This window comes from Apodemus sylvaticus, chromosome 12, assembly GCF_947179515.1.
Source record: "Apodemus sylvaticus chromosome 12, mApoSyl1.1, whole genome shotgun sequence".
Taxonomy (NCBI): domain Eukaryota; kingdom Metazoa; phylum Chordata; class Mammalia; order Rodentia; family Muridae; genus Apodemus; species Apodemus sylvaticus.
Window position 1 is genome coordinate 89,776,152 of NC_067483.1, and position 24,615 is coordinate 89,800,766.

The following is a 24,615-nucleotide window of genomic DNA, read 5'->3' on the forward strand; positions in this document are numbered from 1 at the left end:
ACTACCAAATAGAAGGACTTTGAACCTCTTGACAGCAGAACAGGGTTGGGGGGCTTGTGTCATTCTAGGGGGAAGAATGTTGTTTTTATGTAAATGAATCAGAATTGGTTGAACAAAATATTAGAACCTTGAGACTTCTGCAACAATCTGAGGTCCCAATCTGCCTTCAGTGATCCTGCCTCCTGGTTCCCCGAGCCCCTCATTGCCTGACTCTTGCTCTTGATTGGCCCTATCTGAGCCCTTCTTATTGCCTTGTGCCTTATACAATTTCTCAGAAAACAAGTTACTAATATAACCAAAGTCCCCACCAACCGAGTTCTGGTACAATCTCGAGCTCTTCCCACAGACGATGCTGGCACACACAATGACACAGTCCCATTATGAAAAACAAAGGGGGAGATGTGGGTTCCCAAGCCAGACAAGGGACAGTAGAGCACTGTCCACACCCCAGACAGCTCTCAGAGAGCCTGGTAGGAATAGAAGTTGGTTACGTTCTACCCAACTCAGGCTTGAGCCTACTCAATCCCATAGAGACAAAGGCCACTTCATGAGAAAGCCAGTTAAGCTTCTGTTTTCCTGCCTGAGAACTGGCTTCTCAGAAGTCATGTGACTGGCAGTCTGCTAATCTAGCTGATATGCTTGAAAGGTCCCTGTTCCCACTGCAGCATTTGCTCCCTTGTCCTTTTTCCCCCCCTCGTCACTGCCTAGAGCTGTATAATCTAGCCCCTCTATTTCAATAAGACAGTTGTCCTCCGACACAGCCTACCACACTCACTGTGCCTGAGATCCTGCTCCCTATCCAGCTCCTATTCATCCTGAGACCACTGATGCACCATGGCCAGGTGAGGATGGGGGGACTCATAACATGTCAGAAGAATAAAAATTTCTCTACTCTAAGGTAGGAGAGATGTTAAAATTCACCATGACTTCTCATGATGAATGCCAGGTTTTGCATGTTTTGCAAGTTTCTTACATGTTCAGGTGTTTTTTGTGTTTTGTTTTTGTTTTTGTTTTTGTATTCAGAATAGTCCTTATCAAGCAAAAACAGATTGTTGTGGCACTTACAAAGGTGTCCCTAGGGAAGCATAAAGCCCTGAGATATTTGTGACCTGGCTGGACACCTTTTTAGTTGTTGTTCAGTGAGATATCATATGGTTTCCAGAACATGCTCTAAGCATGAAGTCCTGTTTATTGACTGCTGAGTGTAGTTTTAATCTACTGCCGTTGCTCCAGGATTAGCTGTGCTGCCAGCCCCCACCCTTTTACTCTCCCTGCCTTTATCTCTGGGACGTGAACGTGCTGCCAGCCCCGTCTGAGCTTCTCTTGAATCCGCAGATAGACCACACACACAGTTAATTCCTTTATAACTTGCCTTCTCGGACAATTGCTGGGTGTTACTGTCTTCTACCTAGAAAAGCATGCCCTTATTAATATTTTTATCTCCATCTCTCCACCTGCCCTAAACTTCAGTGGCTAGTCCTACCTAGTCCCTGCCAAATATCTATGACCACAAGCCTGTAGCGTAGTCACAGGCCTCCAGTCTCCCCCCCAACCCCTCACCAACCCCTGACCCTAAGACCTCACATGGTTGCTGCGTTCTTCCTCCAAAGCATGGCAGAAAAACTCTCCTTCCTTGCATTTGCCTTTCCCCCCTGGGACCCAGAAGTCCCACCTGTACCATCTGCCTAGCAATTGGCCCTCAGCTTTCTTTACTGACAGATCAAGAACCAATTGGGGAACAGAACCTTAGCATCAGAACTGTCCCCTTAGATGAGCAACAGTCAAGTTTCCTTTAGGTAATTTATCACCCATGGTGTAGCAGTTCCCACTAAGATGGGAAGCTGTCACATGCTGCACAGTCTGCATGTTCTGTGGCTTATTTTTTAACCTTTATTTTATATAATTTTATTTTATGGGTGGGTTTTTTTGCACCACAATCATGCATTGTCCTTGGAGTCCAGAAGAGAATTTTGGGACAGCAGTTACAGTGGCTGTGAGCCACCACATGGGTGTTGGAAATTGAAGCCAATTGGTGGACCAGTCTGTCCATGTCTGTCAGTTTATGTCTGTGGTTTCGGTTTGTTACTTGAGTGTTGCTCTGTGTTTCACAAACCACTCTTAAAGGGGCCAGCAGCTTTACGGGTAAGGAAGCTGATGGATGTTTCTTCTACAAACATTTCTGTGACCATGATTATTGGGTTCAGCAGGTGACAAGGTGCTCCTTCCTTAAAATTATAGCTAGAAAAAGTAAGACAATTTTGTCTGTCTAGTCTAAATATGTAAATGTGTGTAGCCACTTCATGTTTGTTTCTGACCGGTACTAAATGTATAAATATGTTCTGCATGTCTTGGTTAAAGATTATTGGCTTATAAGTTATTGGGTATGGCTAAAAATTTGTAACATTGGCAACAGAAAGTTGGTTTAAAACTGGTAACCCAGGGTTAAAGTCAGGTTTCTAGGGATAGCTCTAAATTGGGATAGTGTTTTATGTAATTCCTGTCCTTGAAACCAGACTTACAAAAGATAGGATTTTAAAACAATGTTTCTTTAATGAGGTATCAAAAGCTGTTCCATCGTGCATCCATACACAAGAACTGACAGCCAAACTTTGTAATATGAAAATAATGCATTTGGTATTGATTTTAGAGAGACTGGATTGTTTATATTGTTAAAAATTGGTTTTGTCTTCCTAAATTATGGTTATGCTCTGATACTGCAAAAGAAACTTTAAAAAAATTATATATATATATATATAATTTTTTATATATATATAATTTATATATATATATAATTATATATATATATATATAAAGCGAATGGAACATTGGTAGTTTACAATTCAATCACAAGCTCAAGATTTTAATTCCCTGTTGGTTGTCTTCTGCGTATGAACTTAAAGATGCTTCTCATCATGCTAAAAACATCTCTGTTCAATCTGTATATCTAGTCCTCTGGATCGAGGAAAATATGTTCTGAGCCTTTTAACCCAAACCGATAGCTTTTACTAGGTCTCAAAGGCAAGAGTCGACTCCTTTTATCTAACAGACCTCTGTTAACCAGGGAATTATGGAACAGGCCCATGCGGCTCTAAAAGATCAGGTATATTAAAAGGAGGGAGTTGTATACTCCTTTATTACAACATTTTATTTTGAATTTTTTGACCTTGGATATCGCCAAAGAACTCTGTGTTGCTGAGTGTCTATGGCGCCCTACAACTCTGAATACTTATGCCTACGTAAAATGGAATGATTCATTTATTGGCATATGGCATGGTCCTCAAGAGGGCATGTTTGTGTTGTTGTTGTTGTTGTTTTATTTTTGTTTTGTTTTTTTGCAGGATGCTGAAGGAGCGTGGTGGCTGCCAGAGTGATTGGTAAGACATGCTGATCCTGGGACAAAGAATGAGGCTATCTGTGAGCTTGCTGAGGGCTCTGGCTGGTGATAGGGAAGCTGAATTGGGCCTGTGTTCCTGATCCACCATGGATGCATTCAGCAGTGTGGTTCAGGCTAGAGATTTTTTTTTTTTTCTGAGACAGGGTTCCTCTGTATAGCCCTGGCTGTCCTGGAAGTCACTCTGTAGACCAGGCTGGCCTCTAACTCAGAAATCTGCCTGCCTCTGCCTCCCAAGTGCTGGAATTAAAGGCGTGTGCTGCTACTGCCCAGCTCATGCTGGAGATTTTTGTGACCACTAATAATACTCAACTTCTTGATTCTCCTGGGACAAGGGAGTCAGCTTATAATAAGACCATGACTTTCAATGCATTTGGTGATGGAATTTGCTTTGGGAGGAATGGTACAAATGATGGGTGTTTTCCAAATTTTGAAGAAAAACATTTCACAAACTGTAACCCAAAACACATATATGGCATATAGAGATGGGCATATATAGAGAGATGGGCGTGCCCAAACATGAGGAACTCCCCTGGATCCTCATGACATATGACCTTGTGTATCTGAACCCAAAAAGAAGGTGGAACTGGCATTTAACAAAATTGTTAGATGGAAAGAATGTTATAATCAACCCCCAAAATGTGGTTTAGTGTTTCCAATAATATGCGTTGATTGGGTAGGAAATCAAACGTTGGACAAAAGGAGAGGTTCATAGGTCTTTGGCAAACAGATTCAGGTTGTTTTCAATGGCATATTTGGAAGTTATCTGCAGCTCTCTACGAAATTACATTAGAAACTGGCAAGACTGGGAGAGGATATGGATTTCAAACAAATGTTAGTGTATGCTTTAAGGCTCCTAATCTTTTATTAATTGGTCATGTTAAAATTACTTTTGTTTCTTCTTTGGTATTTAACATAAGTTGTGTTGACTGCACACTTTCTAATTGTGTCAGTGTATTGAAATCTGGCATGTCTGCTATGGTGGTCTATCAACCAGCTTTTGTTTTATCGTCTGTGGTATAATGGGACCTCGGTATTCTGATAAAAGCTTACAAGTACTGGAAGAAGTGAGTCAGGCTTTAAGCAGAGGCAAGAGGGCAGCAGGCTTGATGATTATTGCTGGTATAGCAGCTTTGATTACATTAATAGCTAGCACCACTGCTTCTGCACTTGCTTTGACACAAGATGTTAAGACAGCTACTTTTCTTAATCATTTAGCAAAAAAATGTTACTAATGCTCTGAGTATTCAAGAAGATTTAGATAGGTGTTTGGAACAATGTTCTTTATAATATTATTCAAATTATTGGAGAGGAGGTTCAGGTTCAGAGTTTAAGAGTGTCACACTAAATGAATTTTGTCACTTCTAAAATTTTCAGTGACAGTCACTATTATTGGGAGAAAATTTGAAGACACTTGCAGGATATTTGGCATGATTCTAACACCTCTCTGGATATTTTAACTTTGCATACTGAGATTATGAATTTAAAGAACGCTGCTGCACAGAATTTTGATGCTGCAGATATTGCTAATAAAAGTATTCATGGCTTAAAGTCTGTATTTTCATCTAGACCAAGCTTTAAGAATGATATATATAATTTGATAATGTTGGCCCTTCTTGTCCTGGGAATACTTTTATCCCTGTCCATTTTGATAAAACTTTCCTGTAACAACATCAACATGTTGGTGGCCAAAATACATGGCTTGAAACTTAAAATGGATCCCCAGACAGTGTTATTAATTTAACAGGCTGGCAGTCAATGTCAGGTATGATTCTGCACTGAGCCTTACCAACCTAAGACAGAAATGTATTGCTTTGGATAATGCATTTTCAATGTCAGGAAAGGAAAGCATTCTTTAGAATGACCTAAGACAGCTGTAGTCTTGTTTATGAAATAAAAAAGGGCGGGATGTGGAGAGCTCTTGGTTCTGCTTCTAAGAAATTGGCAAGAATATTTGACATTGGCCTAGGACAAGGAAGTAGACTCAAGACGTTGATCATCTTGATAAGTCCCTGAATACCATGGGACCTTTGTTTATGCCATGTTTGTTCCTGACTATTTTGTTTATGCCTTAGATTTGGCCATATTATTTGCATGTACCTAGAATGATATAAAAGCAGAGTGGAAAAAAATTAAACCCTCCTCAGCACTTGATGGGGTCATGCTATAATTTTGTCTAATTGTCTTTTTATTCTTTAGTACTTACTGTTGGAGATTGGTTCTAACGCTTTGATTTAATCAGAAATCTGCATGTGCAAATGCTGACAGTTCTTGTCCCCAATTGGTTTTTGATCGATAGATAAAGATGGCGGCAGCCCACGACTGGGCACAGGGAGGTCAGTGGGACCCTTAGATCTGCACAGGCCAGGACACGGGAGAGAAGAGGAGGGAAGAGGAAAGCCATGCTTCAGAGAGAGACACATCAGATTTACAGCTGCAGAAGGAAAGTCACCCAAAACGTAGGTGAGAGGGAATGTGGCCACCAAAAGGTCTGTCCTGAAGTGTTTTAGGTAGCAAAGATTAGGTGACCACCCAGAAGGAGCAGGGCAGCAAAGATAGATCATAGATTTAGAGGGATTGGAGTACTAGAGGGAAATCTATCATAGCCAGGTGAAGGATTAGAACTTCCCAGCCTTTGGACTAGCCAAGGCATTTCAAAATAAGTTAATGTGTGTGTTTGTGTGTGTGTGTGTGTGTGTGTGTGTGTGTGTGTGTCTGTCTGTCTGTCTTTCATTTGTAGATTCAAAAAGTTCCTGGGCAGTGGTTGAAAGTGGCTCACTCAACCTGTTGGGAGCACAAAGCAGTGTAACTAAACTTACCACTACGCCTCTCTCTCTCCCTCCCTCCCTCTCTCCCTCCTTCACTCCCCTTTTCCCTCTTTCCCTTGAGACCCTGTTGTCTGACTGAGCTGACTTGGTCATAGGATCTTATGGTAATTTAACTTTGTAGGAACTCAAGCTGGGCAGGAACCTGTAGGTAGCACCTAATTCATAGGCCATTGAGGGGTGCTGCTTACTGACTTGCTCTCCACAGCTTACTCAGCCTAATTTCTTATAGAACTCAGGACCACCAGCCCAGGGGTGTACCCACCCACTTGCTGGGCCCTCCCCCATCAATGACGAATTTAGAAAATTCCCTACAGGCTTGCCTATAGTCCCACCTTACAGAGGGGTTTTCTCAGTTGAGGCTTCCTCCTCTCAAAGGACTGTAGCTTTATGTCAAGTTGGCATAAAACTAGCCAGAATGGGCGGGGGAAATGGTTCGGTGGTTAAGAGCACTCACTGTTCTTCCTAAGGTCCTGAGTTCAAATCCCAGTACACAACTATCTGATGCTATCTTCTAGTGTGCAGATATACATTCAGACAGAGTACCCATATACACATACACTACACATATGCACACAACATATACATATACATCATATACATATACGTTATATGCATATATGTACACATACACATACTGTGCATGTACACATACACATATATCATATATATGTACACATACACATACTGTGCATGTACACATACACATATATCATATATATGTACATGTATATATCATACATGTACACATACATATGTATATATTTAAAACTAGCCAGAACAAGGATGGGATGTGTTTTCATTTGTTTATTGGCTATCTAAATATGTTTTTTTGTCTTCATGCTTTGCCTTTAAAAATCCTGAGCTGTTTCTTTCCTTACTGAGTTGAAGTGCAAGTTCTTAGTTCACCCTGGACTGACATCTTTCAGCAGCTATTCATAGTGAGGCTATTTCTTCTAATCTGGAGTTCACCATTTTGTACACTTTAAAGGCTCCTTTCAAAGAACAGGGACTTCTCTTTTAGATAAAGATCCATTTACCGTTCATTTCTTGTGGGTTTGTGCTTCTGTCATAAGAAACATTGCCTGTTCCTGGGTCAGTGAGACAGCTTATCAGGCAAAAGCACTTAACACACAGGTCTGACCCCACCCCCAGGCTAATTAATTAATATACTTTTAAAAACATTTTTTAAAAAACTTGCAAACTTTTTAATTCAGCATGGGGGGTTATGTGTGTGTTGTTGTTTTCTGTAGAAGTATAGTTTGAAGTTTTAGATTTAGAATGATGATCCATTTGAAACTATAGACACCCTTCACAGTTTGGGGAATTGGTTGCAGGGCCCCACAGATAAAACCCGTGGGCCCTGACATCCCACAACACCACATCTGAAACAACTTATGCAAGGCTCCCACCTGGGCTTAATCAGCACCAGTTTTTCTATAGCATCTAAGATACTGTGCATGTCTGCATACCAGGAAGTCTTTTTTGTTGTTTTTGAGACAGGTATTTGAAAAGCATACCTTCTCTGCTATGAGTGGCGTATGTGCTCTGTCTCTGTCTTCGTTTGTCTCATCAGCTATAGAGAATAGCTTCCTCCTGTCTGACTTCTAAGCAACAAGCCTGCATTTCTCTCCGTTCTCCAGACTGAGAAGGCAAAGGTTAAGGTTTGGTTTCAGATGAGGTCCATCTTGCTGGGCCATACATGATGCCTCACATAGTGGGCGTGGGGGGCTAGCTTCTGTGTAAGGGGTGTAATCACCCAGGGTTCTAACTTCTACCACCGTTATCTTGGGGTCTATAATTAACTTGCGAATGGAGGTTCCGGGTGCAGATACCCAGGTCACTGGCCTCTGCTTCATTGTTCTGCTTTGTTGGCAATAACAGCTGTTCCTTTATCAAAGAAGTCTGGTCAGACTAGTGCAATCCTCGTGCACATTATCTTCCACAAAAGTTATACCTGTAACATTGGTGTAAATTTCACCAAATTACCTTGCAATTTCTAAATATTTTGTAACTGTGTGCTTTATGCTAGAAGTTAGGGAATGCTGTATTTGTGCCAAACATTTGACTTTTTTCAGTTTGGGAGGCAAGGAAGATGAATCCCTAGGGTGTATGGGCTGAGAGTCTTTTTTTTTTTTTTTTTTTTTTTTTTGGTTTTTTGGATTTTTTTTTCTCCTGAGACAGGGTTTCTCTCTGTAGCCCTGACTGTCCTGGAACTCACTCTGTAGATAGGCTGGCCTCTAACTCAGAAATCCGCCTGCCTCTGCCTCTCAAATGCTGGGATTAAAGGCCTGCACCCCAACCACCCAGCGAGCCGAGAGTCTTAAGCTGAGAGAAACCCTTTCCTCTCCAAATTGCTTTGGGTGATGGTGTTTTGTCACAGCAATAGAGACCCTCGCTAAGGTAACAGGCTAAACTCTGCATTTGGGATGTGGAAGCCAGAGGAGCAGGAACTCAGAACTGTCCTCGGCTATAGCGTTAGAGGCCATTTGGGTCTTTAAGACAAGGCAATATTAGCAATATTAATCAAAGGTTAAAGGACAAGTTAAGTGGAAGAGTCCTTGTTCACATTACAGTGATAAGGAAAATACCAAGAACTTAAACAGAAAAAATGGATAAGAGAGTCAGATGTGGTAGAGTAAACCTTTAATCACAGCTCTCTGGAGACAGGGGAAGGAGGATATTTGAGAGTTAAAGGCCAAAAGAGTCCACTTAGTGAGAAGTCGCCCTTCCGGAGCTACAAAGTGAGTCCCAAACAAAACAAAGGATAAAGAATCTGAGCAAAGTCAGCAGAAGGGAAAACAAGCTTGTAAGTTGTAAACAGATAAGGAAAGTCTAGTTACTGATAAGATCAGCCGCTAAGATTGGTTCTTAACTTACCAATTGTCAGGAGCTCTAAGGTCTCTCTGTTCTGCCTGCCATAGGAGGAAGCCCTGGGCTGGTTGGAATGTTAGCCAAAACTACAATCACAAGAGAAGTGGATTTTGAAATTCTGTGCTGTTAATTTGTCCTTAGAAATGTACCTGTAGGTATAAACTTATTTAATTTGTTGGAGCTTTTTATGAAAAATAACAGCTAAAGTTTCATAGAGTGAGTTGTGGCTACTTTTGTAGAGAAACTGGATAATATCTTTCAAACATGGTTACCCAAAAGAAGAGTAAGAATCATGAGTACTGTTTATGTAAAAGGAAGACAGCAGTCAGTTTTAGTATCTGCAGTATATGCAGAGGACATTGCAGGAGACACTGGCTATTTGAGAGATGGGCTGAGGACAGTCATTTTGTCTTCTAACACTCATGTAGGATTTGTGTTGTTGTTTTGGTTCTTGGTATTAAGGAAGAAACCCAGGACCCAAAACATGCTAGGGAAGAGGTTTGCCACTTCCAGACACATTTTTCTTACACATTTAAAATTTTTTTCATACCCCAAAGAAATATTTAACACAATTTCATTTTAAAGAAACTCTTAAGGACTGGTTACATAAACACACCGCATGTTTTTCTTTGGGATAAATGGGTAAGAGTGGAATCGCCTTGTGACACTGAGAAGGTTCATGCGGCGTCAGTGGGCGTCCACTCCATACCTGCCGCGTTGACAGAACTTTGAAAGACTGACCAAGCAAGGGAGGTGAGGATGTGAGATGCTCGAAGTCTCATGCATTGTGCTGTAGAGGGCAGCAGTCATGTGGGAGCCATCCCAGCAGTTTCTTGGAATGTTAAGACACTTTAGAGGCCTTTTCTTTAGTCTGTCCCATCAGGTAGTTTACAGGTGCACATACCTCTTGGCCTGTGTGCAAACTTCCCTGGACAATGGTGGAAATCATGGCATATCCTAGAAAGGAGCATGTACAGACTCTAGATGCAGGAGCAAGGCAGAATCTCTGGGTGCAGCAATTAGGGCTGCTATACAAAGGGTCATAGACACACCTTCAACAACAGAGACAGACATCTAAGATCTTCTGTCTTGTCAGAGTTCTGTGGTCTCTGTCCCTGCAGGTGTCCTCTCTGTCCTGTCTCCACATGTGCTTCTAGTTATGCACTCTGTGTCCCAAGTTCCTCTTGTTCAGCAACCCTTGTTCCTCTTGTTCATTTCGGACTGAGGCCCACCTTCATCTCTCACCTCTGCAGAAGCCCTATCTCCAAGGCAACCTCAGAGAGGTTTCAGTGTAGGAATTTGCAAGTTACACCTTCCATCCCATAACCGATCGATTAGCACAATGTGGTATTTTTTATCCTCACAGGATCAAATGATGTATGAAGCTCTGCAGAGGTCCCTCAGTCAGTGACATTTGCGGTACCTGCATGGAAGTGTCTAGTGTGTGGAACTCACCACGAATCACACTCGCTCTGAAGGGTCTACTTTCAGCTTGACACAGACGATCTTATTGTAAGCATTTTATTTTCAAGTAAACCAGGTCAAGCCTTTCCTTCTCTAGTCAGTCTTATGGGAAAACTCCAAACTTCTTTGAGAAAAAGTAAAATATTTAGACAGTTTAAAAATATTTTTAAAATTAAAAAGAAAACTTTGAGGGCTAGAGAGATGGCTCAACCGTTAAGAGCACTGACTACTCTTCCAGAGGACCTGAGTTCAATGCCTAGCAACCACATGGTGGCTCACAGCCATCTGTAATGGGATCCGATGCCCTCTTCTGGTGTGTCTGAAGATAGCTACAGTGTACTCATGTACATAAATTAAATAATTAAAAAAAAAACGTTGCTCAAATACAGCTATTTTGAAAAACTTACCATATACAAAATTTACAAAGAATTTTTATTACTAGAACACCATGAGAGTACTTGAAGGGATTCCCTGTTTCCTGAAATACCTTCATATATGGACTCCATGAGCAGCAGGGTATTTTCCTGCCTCGCTAGCCATCAAAACCACCGACACATGTGAGTATGTGATTGCCAGGATCCCGTTAAGCCTTTCCATTATCCCAGTCATGTCCTCTGCAACCAAGTGATCCACTTTAGATTTAGCTTCCCTTGGTGCTCAGAGTTCTGCTGGCTTGATTCTGGGCTCCTTTGAAGGTTAGAGGTCAGTGTTTTAGAGTGCCTACGTCGTAGATATAGGAAGGGTTCTCTAGAGAAGAAGAAAGGCATGTGTGAGCACAGTGATGTGTGTGTGTGTGTGTGTGTGTAATTGTGGTGTGTGTGTATGTGTAGTTTGTGTGTGAGAGAGTAGTATGTGTCCATGTTTGTGTGTGCTGTGTGTATGTATATGGTGTGTGTGTGGTGTGTGTATGTGAGTGGTATGTGTGTGTGCATGTATGTATGTACATGTGTGGTGTGTGTATGTGTGGTGTGTGTATTTGTGGTATGTGTGTGTGTGTGTGTGTGTGAGCATATGTACATATAAAATAAAACAGGGGTTAGATGGCTTACATAGACAGAGGCTAGACTACCCAAGGCTGGAGCTCAGGTGACGCCATCAAAAGTCCCAGACAGTGAACATGGAATTGCATGATTTAGTGTCTGACAGCTGGATGTAAGCCTGCCCTGATTTCCTTGCTATGCCCCCGTTCCTCCATCTGGAACACAACTGTTTGCTCTGCTCCATACGATGGCTGCAGAGTAATGTCTGTGGTGACAGGAAGCAGGGAGAGGCTTCCCTCTTCCTCCTCCTCCCCCTCCTCCTCCTCCTCCTCCTCCTCCTCCTCCTCCTCCTCCCCCTCCTCCTCCTCCTCCTCCTCCTCAGTGTTTGCTCACAGCTCCAGGAATGATTCTGCCTACATCCAGGGTGGGTCTGCTCTCCCAGACTGAGCATCCCTGAAAACCTTCTGAAGTCCACACCCAAAGGTGACCCCACTACTGCACTTTAACTGCTTCTTAATTACAGTTACGTTGGCCATCAGTGGCAGCCACCATCCTGCATGTCTCTGATGCGATCTCTGATCAGACTTCAATTACACATCATAAATGGTACAGCTCTACCCACCCTGCCAGCTAAGAGCCGCCGTGCGTCCCCTGATCACTCGGTCCGGGTGTTTCTGCTGGGCGTCTTATTCTGTAGACTCGTTATTTTCATATTTAATTTATATATGTGTAGCGGGAAGGTATCTTCAGTACATTCCAACATCATCAAACTCAAATATCAGCACTCTTCTGTTCTATTTTTTTTACTTTGAACTTTAAAAAAAACCTTTTATTGATTATTTGCAAATTTCATATCATACACCCCAATCTCACTCATCCCCCATCCCTTTGTACCCACCCTCCACCCTCACAACCTCCCTCCATAAATTGAAATTAGTAATTAATTAAAACAACAACAACAAAACCATCTCACTGTGGAAGGTGCAGTGGATCGTGGTGTATCACACAGTTCCTAGCACCCTTCTACCCAAACACATGCACTTGCGACTGTTCTCTGCAGTGAGCCATTGGTCTGGTTGGAGGTCCCCGACTTCTGCTTCACCATCACTACTGGATCTTCACCAGGACTCCTTTCCAATATCCCGTGTGGTCCTGTGTCATGGAGATCCTACAGCTTTGGATCTGTGGGACTGGCCACTTTGCATGCTCCAGCAGTTCATAGATGGGGTAGATGTTGGGGTGGACCGACTCAAGGCCCTGGATCTGGACCTGGGCTAGAGCTGGGTCGGTCAGTCCGTGAGCGCACCTGCATCCAAACCACCAAGGCAAGCTCTTCAGCACTGCCATACTAGCTTACCCAATGAGGTAGCCCGAGAGGGGCAGAGCCAGCTCTGCCAAGTGCCTCAGTCAGTGAGGGGCAGGGCCATCTCTGTGCAGTCCTTGGACATCAACACGGTCCCAGGAGATAGCCCAGACCAGGGATGTCCACATGCCTTTGATGGTAACCCGGGTCATGGACATCGACCCAGACCCAGCTGGCAGCCCAGCCCAGCCCAGGCCAGGACATTACCCTGGCTTCAGGCACAACAGACTGTTCCTCCCCATCCCAAAGTCTCCAGATCCACCTCTCTTTACAGTCAGTGCTCAAAGCGTTCTGTTTCTCTTTCTATCCAGTCTCTCCAACACAGACACTTACACATTATAGTGGCTCCTCGGTGGGTGGGCCACACAGCCACTGGGCTCTTCTGCTGGCCACACAGTTGTGGCAGTGGGCAGGCCGTTCCGTTCCTATTTTCAGTGTGATATAGTCATGTATTATCATTCGTCCAGGTCTACTGAATTTATTCCTTCCCAGTGCTCTCTTTTTGTGGAGTCCCTATGCTTTATGAAGGGTTTGGTTTGTGTCATATTTAATCTCAATTTTTTTTTTATTTATGGCATTGCCTAGACTAGAATCTGGCTCTGTACACAAGTTCTGATTGCCTTTTTTGCTTGCTTGTTTTGTTTTTGTTTTCTAAATTGTTATTCCACTTCATTCCACAAAACTTTTCGGGCTCTTTTCGCATCATCAAATGGGAAAGAACACATAAAAGAGAAGAAGGGTTAGGAAGGTTAAGAAAAACCCAGTTCCTCTTCCTAAGGACTTCACAGAAGCTTACACACACACTCCAATGGAGCAAGGCAGTAATCAGCAAAGGACATGAAGAGGGGGTGCATCAGGACCCCAGAAGAAGAGGGGGGTCAGTCTAAGGCGCCCACCCCAGGAAGCCAGCATCAGTAGACACAAATGTTTACGGATAGAAGGGAAATTGGAAGGAGCCGCCAGGGGCTTTAAACAGTTAACAGACGAGAGCAGTGCAGTGCTTGTTATCAGCAGACTTCGAACACAGCCTAGTGCTAAAGATTAAAAACGATGTTAAAAAAGGAAAGAATGGAAGGGAAGGAAAACAAAGGCCTTTCTTACAACGGGTGTTGGACCTGATTCAAGCTCTCTGGGCGGGAGTGTAGCTTATCTGACTGGTGGCTCAGGCTGTTCTGTCCACTCTAATGTGGTACAAGCTGAACAGCTACTGAGCAGAAAATGGGTCAGAGAATGACACAGGGCATGTGGCCAGCACTCTTACAAACAGGAAGGAGGATGGACATTTTGAAGTATTCCCTGTATACAACTAGACACCCATCCCTTCTCTTACGTAACGTCCCCAACCCATAGTAGGACCAATGGCAGTGTTTATATTTTATCAAAGAAGTCAAAGATTGGGATTGCTCAAGGTGACCTTCTGTAGTCTGAACTGTAATCTGTGCCTGTCTGCACCTTTGCTGGTGTAAAAAAAATCCGCTCCTGTGTTCAGAAATACCTGGGATTACACCCACTGTGCTGGCATGGTCGCAGGCTCCTGTTTTCTGATGTACTTTCTATGCTACGCATTGCTGGCATGGATAGTGGGTGAGCACCTTGTCTTTGGTCCAGTTTTGTGTGTCTCCCTTTTGCCTGAGAAAGGCCCTTCTTGCCACTAGGGCAGTGAGCGATGTCTGGTTGGCGTGACATACCCAGGACAGATGGCCTCAGCTTCTGTATAGAAAACACTAACATAGATGGAGTTTGCTACTGTTGACCTCCAGCTACTGTACTGGTCTTGTATTCAAACATCATTGCAGCCTATGGAGGAGGACCCCTCCCCCATTTTTCTTTTAAACAAATAACTTTTAACTCTTCATCTGATTTTTGAAAAGGTACTTTAAACATAAAAATAAAAGGCTGGAAGTGTCCCTCAGTGACGAAGTGCTTGTTAAACACACATAAGTTCTTGGGCTCAATCCTTAGCATTGAGGTGTGGGAGAAATTTAAAATAAGAAAAAAAAACAACCCAGCTATATTAGTCTAGAAGTTTTAGGCTTCTCGACAGTTTAGAGTGCTGTTCTTGCCAGGCCATTCTTTCCTCTTTTCTCTCAGAGCACCAAGCATAACATTCATGTTGTCCTGGTGAGGAGATAGATGTCTTAGGCAAACATCAAGTGGTAATCAGACATGTCTGACTAGATCTGCCCACTGAAGATACCAGTCTCCTGGGGATTTGCATTCTTAACACGAGCTTCAGAGATACAGGAAATAAGATTATCTGGGTACGTATCTCCTTCTGGATGCTTCTTAGACAATGTGGGGCAGTGTGGGGTCAACTCCTACTCCTGTCCCTGAGGGGTAGGGACAGTCCCAAGGCAAAGGCTGCCAGAGAGTGGATGAGAAGGTAGAAGGCCCAGCGTGCATCAGAGCCATCAATCTTTCAAGACCACAGTGATTATCAAGATGGATAACCACCTGGCCTTCAAGAACCTCCCTTCTCCTTGCCTACACAGCAGTTCCTCTTCACTCTCAGCACCGGGGCAGAAGACTTTAGTGCTTCTGGCTGCCCGCCCATTATGTATCACCAGAGACACCCCAGGTGTCAGCCCTCTGTTTTCACAAGCTCTGCTGGGACGTAGGTGTCTGTCGCACTGCTGTGAGAACCTCCTAGTGAAGTGGTTCCAGTGTCCTGTGAGATGTGAGACTGTGCCAGGATGTTTGGTAAGACAGAGCAGGTGGAGACCTGAAGACTCGGTGGACACACACCTGAGGCTTAGGAGACTCCCTGTCTCCTGCCAGCCTCCTGACTTGGAACACGCGTCATGCTTCTCACATAGAAGAAACGTGTTCTATGGTCACGTAGGCGCAAAGCAGAGTTCTCCATGTTAATGTGGTACCTAGAGGACTGGGGGCTTAGCCAATAGGCTTTCCTTCCCAAGACAGTCCTCCCTGCAAAAGGTATTTAATCTCAGGCCCACCCTGAGAAGTGGGGTATGAATTTATGCATCCATTTTCTGTCACAGACAACAAACTGTTCAGAACCACGGACTGTCTCTTTTGTCAAGATCTGCCATGAGGAACCTGGGGAAGGAAGGCCTTTGTCTATAGAACCACAGCTTCATTCTCCTATAGAAGGCCTCTCTGTGCTTCCAGCCACCATCTCCACCAAGCCTGCTTCTGCCAAGCTAAGGACAATGTCCGCTGGGACAAGCCAGGGCTCCTCCCCAGCACCCCCTTCCCTAGCTAGATTCTGTCTCCAGTCCCCCTCCCCCCACCACTCCATTCTCTGCTCTTCTGTGACTGGGGCCATGACCAGTGGTGGAGTGGATAAGGATGGACAATGTCCCATGTGGTTTCTCCTCCACACAAAATGGCCTCGTCAGCTTCAGTGGAACACCGCTCAGTGGCCCGACTTCCTCAGTCTGGTAGTGTGTGGACTCTGGAGCCCGACACCAACCCACCTTTCGCACCTGTTCCTTCTCTTGGCTTAGCTGGATTCTTTCCATTCCTTTAAAACACTGTTCTTTTACCGCGGAGCCTTCAGTCAGGTGACCTCTTTTCCTAGAATATGTCCTCTCTGCCACCTACATTGCCAGTTTTCGTTTTTCTCAAAGTCTCTCAGTTTTCTCAAGTCTCTCTAGAGAAGCTTTGCCCAATCCTTCTGCTTATACCTCAGACTGAATCTTGTGCTGGGCTCACTTAACTTACGCCGGCTCAAGACGTCTTGGGAGTGGGGACCCTGCACCTTTTCTAACACTTAGCACTCATCACATAATGGACTAGAAGTGACCTTGTATGTATGATGTGTGTTGGATTCGCGTGTATGTTGCATGTGTGCGGGTGTGCTTATCTGTGATGGCATGTATGTATCAGTTACCTGCTTTTCTGAGAGAAGATCTCTCACTGAATTCTGGGCTTGCCATTTTGGGAACGAAAAGCCCTCAGAGTAGGTTTGTCTTTGACACCCAGCCCTGCAGCACTGCAACCGCAGGTGCGTGTCTCCTCCATGCCCAGTTTTATGTGGGTGCTGGAAACCCTGGTTCATGTTTTATGTGGGTGCTGGAGACCCTGGTTCATGTTTTATGTGGGTGCTGGAGACCCTGGTTCATGTTTTATGTGGGTGTTGGAGACCCTGGTCCATGTTTTATGTGGGTGCTGGAGACCCTGGTTCATGTTTTATGTGGGTGTTGGAGACCCTGGTTCATGTTTTATGTGGGTGCTGGAGTCCCTGGTCCATGTTTTATGTGGGTGCTGGAGACCCTGGTTCATGTTTTATGTGGGTGCTAGAGTCCCTGGTTCATGTTTTATGTGGGTGCTGGAGACCCTGGTTCATGTTTTATGTGGGTGCTAGAGTCCCTGGTTCATGTTTTATGTGGGTGCTGGAGACCCTGGTTCATGTTTTATGTGGGTGTTGGAGACCCTGGTCCATGTTTTATGTGGGTGCTGGAGACCCTGGTTCATGTTTTATGTGGGTGTTGGAGACCCTGGTCCATGTTTTATGTGGGTGCTGGAGACCCTGGTTCATGTTTTATGTGGGTGTTGGAGACCCTGGTTCATGTTTTATGTGGGTGCTGGAGTCCCTGGTCCATGTTTTATGTGGGTGCTGGAGACCCTGGTTCATGTTTTATGTGGGTGCTGGAGTCCCTGGTTCATGTTTTATGTGGGTGCTGGAGACCCTGGTTCATGTTTTATGTGGGTGCTGGAGTCCCTGGTTCATGTTTTATGTGGGTGCTGGAGTCCCTGGTTTATGTTTTATGTGGGTGCTGGAGACCCTGGTTCATGTTTTATGTGGGTGCTGGAGACCCTGGTTCATGTTTTATGTGGGTGCTGGAGACCCTGGTTCATGTTTTATGTGGGTGTTGGAGACCCTGGTTCATGTTTTATGTGGGTGCTGGAGACCCTGGTTCATGTTTTATGTGGGTGTTGGAGACCCTGGTTCATGTTTTATGTGGGTGCTGGAGACCCTGGTTCATGTTTTATGTGGGTGCTGGAGTCCCTGGTTCATGTTTTATGTGGGTGCTGGAGTCCCTGGTTCATGTTTTATGTGGGTGCTGGAGTCCCTGGTTCATGTTTTATGTGGGTGCTGGAGTCCCTGGTTCATGTTTTATGTGGGTGCTGGAGACCCTGGTTCATGTTTTATGTGGGTGCTGGAGACCCTGGTTCATGTTTTATGTGGGTGCTGGAGACCCTGGTTCATGTTTTATGTGGGTGCTGGAGACCCTGGTTCATGTTTTATGTGGGTGCTGGAGACCCTGGTTCATGTTTTATGTGGGTGCTGGAGACCCTGGTTCATGTTTTATGTGGGTGCTGGAGTCCCTGGTTCATGTTTTATGTGGGTGCTGGAGTCCCTGGTTCATGTTTTATGTGGGTGCTGGAGTCCCTGGTTCATGTTTTATGTGGGTGCTGGAGACCCTGGTTCATGTTTTATGTGGGTGCTGGAGACCCTGGTTCATGTTTTATGTGGGTGCTGGAGACCCTGGTTCATGTTTTATGTGGGTGCTGGAGTCCCTGGTTTATGTTTTATGTGGGTGCTGGAGACCCTGGTCCATGTTTTATGTGGGTGCTGGAGTCCCTGGTTCATGTTTTATGTGGGTGCTGGAGTCCCTGGTTCATGTTTTATGTGGGTGTTGGAGACCCTGGTTCATGTTTTATGTGGGTGCTGGAGTCCCTGGTTTATGTTTTATGTGGGTGCTGGAGACCCTGGTTCATGTTTTATGTGGGTGCTGGAGTCCCTGGTTTATGTTTTATGTGGGTGCTGGAGACCCTGGTTCATGTTTTATGTGGGTGCTGGAAACCCTGGTTTATGTTTTATGTGGGTGCTGGAGTCCCTGGTTCATGTTTTATGTGGGTGTTGGAGACCCTGGTTCATGTTTTATGTGGGTGCTAGAGTCCCTGGTTCATGTTTTATGTGGGTGCTGGAGTCCCTGGTTCATGTTTTATGTGGGTGCTGGAGTCCCTGGTTCATGTTTTATGTGGGTGCTGGAGTCCCTGGTTCATGTTTTATGTGGGTGCTGGAGTCCCTGGTTCATGTTTTATGTGGGTGCTGGAGTCCCTGGTTCATGTTTTATGTGGGTGCTGGAGTCCCTGGTTCATGTTTTATGTGGGTGTTGGAGTCCCTGGTTCATGTCCTCGTGCTTGTTCAACAAGCCCTTTACTGGCTGAGCTGCCTCCCCAGCCCAGAAGTAATCTTTAAGTTGGACCACACAATCAGCGAGTGCTATGCCACAAAGCAAGGTTCATTTTGCAGTTTGGCCAGCTTTGGAGGTAGATCTTCCTCTGATATTCTGGCTGGCTAAGAAGGCCTCGTATCCTAGGATGCTCGTGGCTTTTTTTTTTTAATTTAATTAATTAATTAATTAATTAATTAGGTTTTTTTGAGACAGGGTTTCTCTGTGTAGCCCTGGCTGTCCTGGAACTCATTCTGTAGACCAGGCTGGCCTTGAACTCAGAAATCTGACTGCCTCAGCCTCCCAAGTGTTGGGATAAAAGGTGTGTGTCACCGCTGCCCTGCTGCTCGAGGCATTTAAACATAAATGTTTCCATGGGTCCATCACGTAGAAACGGGCATTCCGTAAAACAGAACTGAACTGGAGTGCAGCTCTTGATCACAACCACAATGCTAATTACCGGCTCCACTGCACAGAGAGCAAAGCCTGCTCTCCCACGGCCCCTGATGGGGGCGCCTGGCGGTACACACCGGACTTTCCCTCCAGGTTCCATGAGTTCGCTGGCTGAATTCTCAAAGGTAATCGTGCATGTTATATGATTTTTTTTTTCAATAAAAAAAAGGCCGTGTCAACTAGCGGTGTCACAGTCTGAAGGGTGTCACCTGCATTCACGTGTCCTCTTATAGGAGCCGTTGAAACAAATGCTACGAAAGGTGACCTTAAGTCACCTGTCTGTCGGCATTTCTTTGCTGTATTATACAGCAATCTTCTGAGGGCTCACGTGGACCTCGGGGCTGACCTGTTACGTCAGAGTCTCCAGATGGAGACTGGGTGGCTCAGCTCAAGAGTCCCCAGGTTTGGGACCAATGAAATGGCTCATTGGGTAAAGGCTTATTGCTGAGAGTCTGATCATCTGAGCTTTGATCCCCAGGACTCACATGGTGTGAAGAGAACACCAAGTTGCAAGTTGTTCTCTGATCTCCGCAAGTGTGGACACACACACACACACACACACACACACACACACACACACAGAGGAATAAATAAATGTCAAAAATGTACAGTCTTCCCAGGTGGCTGATGTTGCATGGCAGTAGACTCCTCCTGAGACCCTACTCTTCCAGTTTAAAGACGAGAACTAGACCCCGGGGGCCCAGATCATCACCTGCCCAGGCGCACGCACTTCTGACACTCACACACGGGGAACTTGGGCCCAGTTTCATGTCGCTTCTGCTTTGGTGTTTTCCCAGTCTGCAGTGTGCACTGTGAAAGAAAGGTCTGACCAGACACACGGTATGTGTGGTGTGTGTGTGTGTGTCTCCTGGTGTCTCTCTTACATACAGCACAGCTCAGAGTGCAGTGTGTAGACAGGAGAGAGGAAGGACATCCCTGTGGGCAGGGATGTGGACTTGTTGCTCCTTGGACCCCACCCCACCCCTCCCCACCCCCACCCCGGCCTTCTTAGTGCTCAGAAGCACCTTCCAGTATCCTGTGTGTTACTGCCAGGGCGTGCAGGACCCCAGAAATGGGATTTGATTTTTGGCTGGGACACTCTTGTGATCAGCACTAGACAGGTACCTTTCACCTTTGCCTGTGTTGCTGGGAACACACAGCCTTCACATGACAGCACCCACTAGCCAGCCAGTGCTGACACAAATCACTCCAGGCTCAATTCTCAACCTTCCTCATTTTCAGAGACTCTGTGCACTTTGACGGTTTCCCCTGACTGTGTGGGGGTAGCGGGATCCCAGCTGATGCCTCCTGGCAGCTGTGTGTATACACATCCCCTCCACCATGTCTCTAGAAACCCCTGGAGGGTTCGTCCCATGAGGGGAAGGGCAGAGAGCCTCCCAGCGGGATGGAGGAGCTCAACGGACATAGCTATAATGCCCCACAAAAGCAAGTGCAGAAGCCACTCTTACCCCACCTGCCCCCAGTCACAGTGCAGACTTGTTCAAGGTTATGGCTACCAAGCAACTGGCCGCCTTGAGGTGTGGACGGATGCAAAGCATTCGGTGTGCAGGGTGTACAGCACACCCTGCTTCTCCCGGCACCTGAGGATACTGCCGTTCCTTCAGGCAATTGTTTCAGTGTCTCAGCGGTAAGAAAACCCTGTGGTCCGAGCCCTCGGAGAGGCTCAAATGCCAAAGGACTTGAAACCTGGCAGCATTCTGCCAAGAGTTCTGCTCTGCTCCGCAGTTCTGCGGGTTCCTCACACTCTGTGGGGGCCCACCACCCTGTCCTTACCAGGTCAGGTGAGCACTTCATGCCCAGCTTCTCAGAGTTCAATGTTCTCTAGAGATTCACACAAAAGTCCATGATTCACAGACATTCTAGGGCGTGGTTAGCAGACAGGCTAGGATAAGGGTGGTCCTCCGGGTGTCCACCTGGAGGGTGTGATGAGCTCTAGGGTCTTCGGGTGCCTGTTATTTTCTTCAGGTACCCGCTGTTTCCTGGCTCCTTAGGCACTGGGTGCCACCTTAATAGGACTCTCTCATGCACACAGGCATCTGGTGTTCTCTCCATGACTTCTAATTCACAATGAAAGCATTTTAGAGTTAAGGATTACTTCTGGAAAAGAATCCCAAAACTCCCTAATAAAATACGTGCTGAACACAGAGTCAAGCATGTCCTAAGTCATCTGGGCGCTTTTGTGCCACCCTCTGAAGTCTCAGCCTACAGAAGGTAAATATTGGGCTTGTGAATCTTGGCTGCCTGCCAACCTTGACTCACCGAGCAAACAAATTCACCTTCCATAACAAGTGTGATGCGGGAGTCCATCGCTACCTACCTAGGTACAAAATACACTTGGTGGATTGTCTGAGGCACAAAACAAAACAGAAGACGTGTGGGGTGTGTGTGTGTATGTGCCCACACTCCCCCCCACACACACATACACTTTTCCCTTGGCTTTTCTTTCCCCTGGAGCCAAGTCTGAGACAGCCCAGCAGCTGTCTGTGTGGTAGGTGGACTCATTACAAGGAAATGCTCCCCCTGTGGTCATCACAGGTGTTTTTTTTTTTTTTTTTTTTTTTTTTTTTTTTTTTTTTTTGCTGTTGTTTTCTGCAGAAGGGATAGAGAAAGCTTTTAAATGTTGGGAGCTAGACAGGTGTGGGGGCCCATTCCTTTAATCCCCCAACTTGGGAGGCAGAGGCTGGAGGATTTCTGTGAGTTCAAGGCTGGCCTGGTCTTCATGGCAAGTTCCAGGACAGCAGCAGGACAACATAATACATAGAGAGACCCTGTCTCAAAAAAAAAAAAAAAAAATTCAGAGTTAGTGCTATCCCAGTAGGAATCATATGCCAAGGATAGGCAGGAATACAAAGGAATACAAGGAGCCAATCCCAGGAATCCCCTGTGTTTCTGCTTCGTCCATGACACAGCTGAAGAAAATTTGTGGTAACTTTTGCTCCCCTGAAGAATCCCCTTGCCTAAGACACATGCACCAGAATCCAGAACATTCAGGTGGCGGCTTAAAATAAAGCTGCCTTCACTTCAGATGACTCTAATCATCTTCTTCTTCTTCTTCTTCTTCTTCTTCTTCTTCTTCTTCTTCTTCTTCTTCTTCTTCTTCTTCTCCTCCTGCTCCTCCTCCTCCCTTAGCCCCTCCCCTTCCCCTCCCCTCCTCTTCCCCCCTCCTTTTCCTCTTCTTCCTCATTCTGTAAAATTATCACCAGGGTATAATATTGTAATTTTGAGTTCATAGTTCATGTATAAATTGAAAGTAGAAGCTGGGTAGATGGAATTGTAAGAGGAAGGAGAGATTCCATTAGTTCGTTCAACAAATATTTATTGTCTGGCAGCTGAACTACTTGGTGTCAATAGAGCTACACAGCCAAGCACAACTCCTCTCTAAAGGGCGTTCTTGGGGTGGGGGAGGAGAGAGAAAGAGAAGAATAAACTTATGTGTAGCTATGTACAGACACGTGTGAAGCAATGCAAGTGTCACTACCGGCATGCAATGTAAAGAAGGCTTCACATTGTGTGCTGGACATGAGGATGGTCATTACAGAGGTCGGTCAGGACGGGTAAAGTGAGTTCTCTCTTCTGGGGGGAAGAGTGTTCGAGGTTAGCCTGGGCTATATGGTGAAATCTTTTCCTGACAAAAGCAGAAGTTGAGGGAAGCACACATACGTATTGGTGGTCTGCATATTTGCAGTTAAACTTCGCAGCTCTTCCGGGTGATACACATATAGAAAATGGTGGTGTTGCTGTGTTCCAAGGACACAGGTTTTGTGTGAGGTCAGAAGACGACATTCTTTATGCAGTATGAGTCAAGAGCAGGTGGTTTCTACCACCAAGTTCCAGAAAAACAACTTAAGTAACTATGACCCTGAGGCCCACGTCATGGGGGTTTGCCACAGCTCAGCAGTGTGGCTTTGAAAGCTAGCAGTCAAAAATGAACTCAAAACCAGTGAAATCAGAGAGCACTGATCATGGCTTCCCTCGGTTTGAACAATGCAAGGCTGGTTGACAAATGGGACAATTGCTTCTCATCATTACCTTACAACCAAGAACATGAATGTCTGGAGTCACCTCCTGGAGAGTCGGCGGACAGAGTTGGGTGCCCCTGCTCCAGGAAAGCAGGGCAGTGGTACAGCTGGGACTGAATCCAGCACTCAGGGTCACCTGAGGCCCCTTCCACATCCTGAGGGTAGGGACTACGCATGTGAGGTGGGTAACTGGGGACAGCAGAGACAACCGGACAAAGACTCAGGGGAACTTGGGTTTTTCTTTTTTTCTTTCTGTTTTTGTTTTTAGATATTTTCTTTATTTATATTTAAAATGCTATCCCCTTTCCTCATTTCCCCTCAGAAACCCCCCTATCCCCTCCCCCCCCCTGCTCACCAACCCTCCCACTCCCACTTCCCTGTCCTGGCATTCCCCTACACTGGGGCATCGAGCCTTCACAGGAACAAAGGCCTGTCCTCTCACTGATGTCTGACAAGGTCATCCTCTGCTATGAGCCACAGGTCCGTCATGCGTAGGTGAGCTAAACCACCTTAGTTGGTGGTTTAGTTCAGGGGAACTTGTATCATGTTCCTACTTGATAGCAGACGAAACCCACTCCAACCCATCTGACTAGAGAAATCTTATAGTCCAAACATCACAAGATGTTCAGAGTGGTCACCCTTGAGGTAGATGGTCACTTGCATATGTTTTTGGCTGCTCTTCTGTTAATTTTCCACAATTAACCACAGAGAACTAAGCTATTCCCACGAGTATTCTGAGCGGTTCTCTAGAGCATGCGCTGACCATCCATCGCATCCCCAGCTCCACATAGGTACTGGAGCCAGCATCAGCCAGAGCACGCAAGGTCCCTGCCCTTTCATAGGTCACCCTCTTTGGTCGGTCACTCTGCTGAGAGATATTTATTCCAAAGCCTTTACAGTTTTCATGACTGTGGCTTTTGCTATAAGTGGACTTTTGGGTAGGCATGAGCAAATTCACTCTAAAGTCTTCCCAGCACTTTAAAAAAAAAAAAATCTGAAATCTGAGGGGTGGTCACAGCCACCTCCATTCTAGGGCCTTGAAGCTTAGAAAATGGCATGGGAGAGGTGATGTGACATTA

General features: G+C 45.3%; 1 long non-coding RNA gene across 3 annotated transcripts; it reads left to right on the top strand.

Moving 5' to 3' along the window:
* Positions 1 to 670: 670 nt before the first annotated feature.
* Positions 671 to 10,640, top strand: LOC127697399 (uncharacterized). 3 transcript variants are annotated; one of them, XR_007980460.1, is made up of 4 exons: positions 671 to 842; positions 3,339 to 3,374; positions 5,591 to 5,854; positions 10,457 to 10,640. It is a non-coding gene; the product is annotated as an uncharacterized LOC127697399 (long non-coding RNA). The 3 variants fall into 3 exon arrangements; XR_007980458.1 differs by having other exon boundaries at positions 5,591 to 5,850; XR_007980459.1 differs by having other exon boundaries at positions 5,591 to 5,727.
* Positions 10,641 to 24,615: the final 13,975 nt, after the last annotated feature.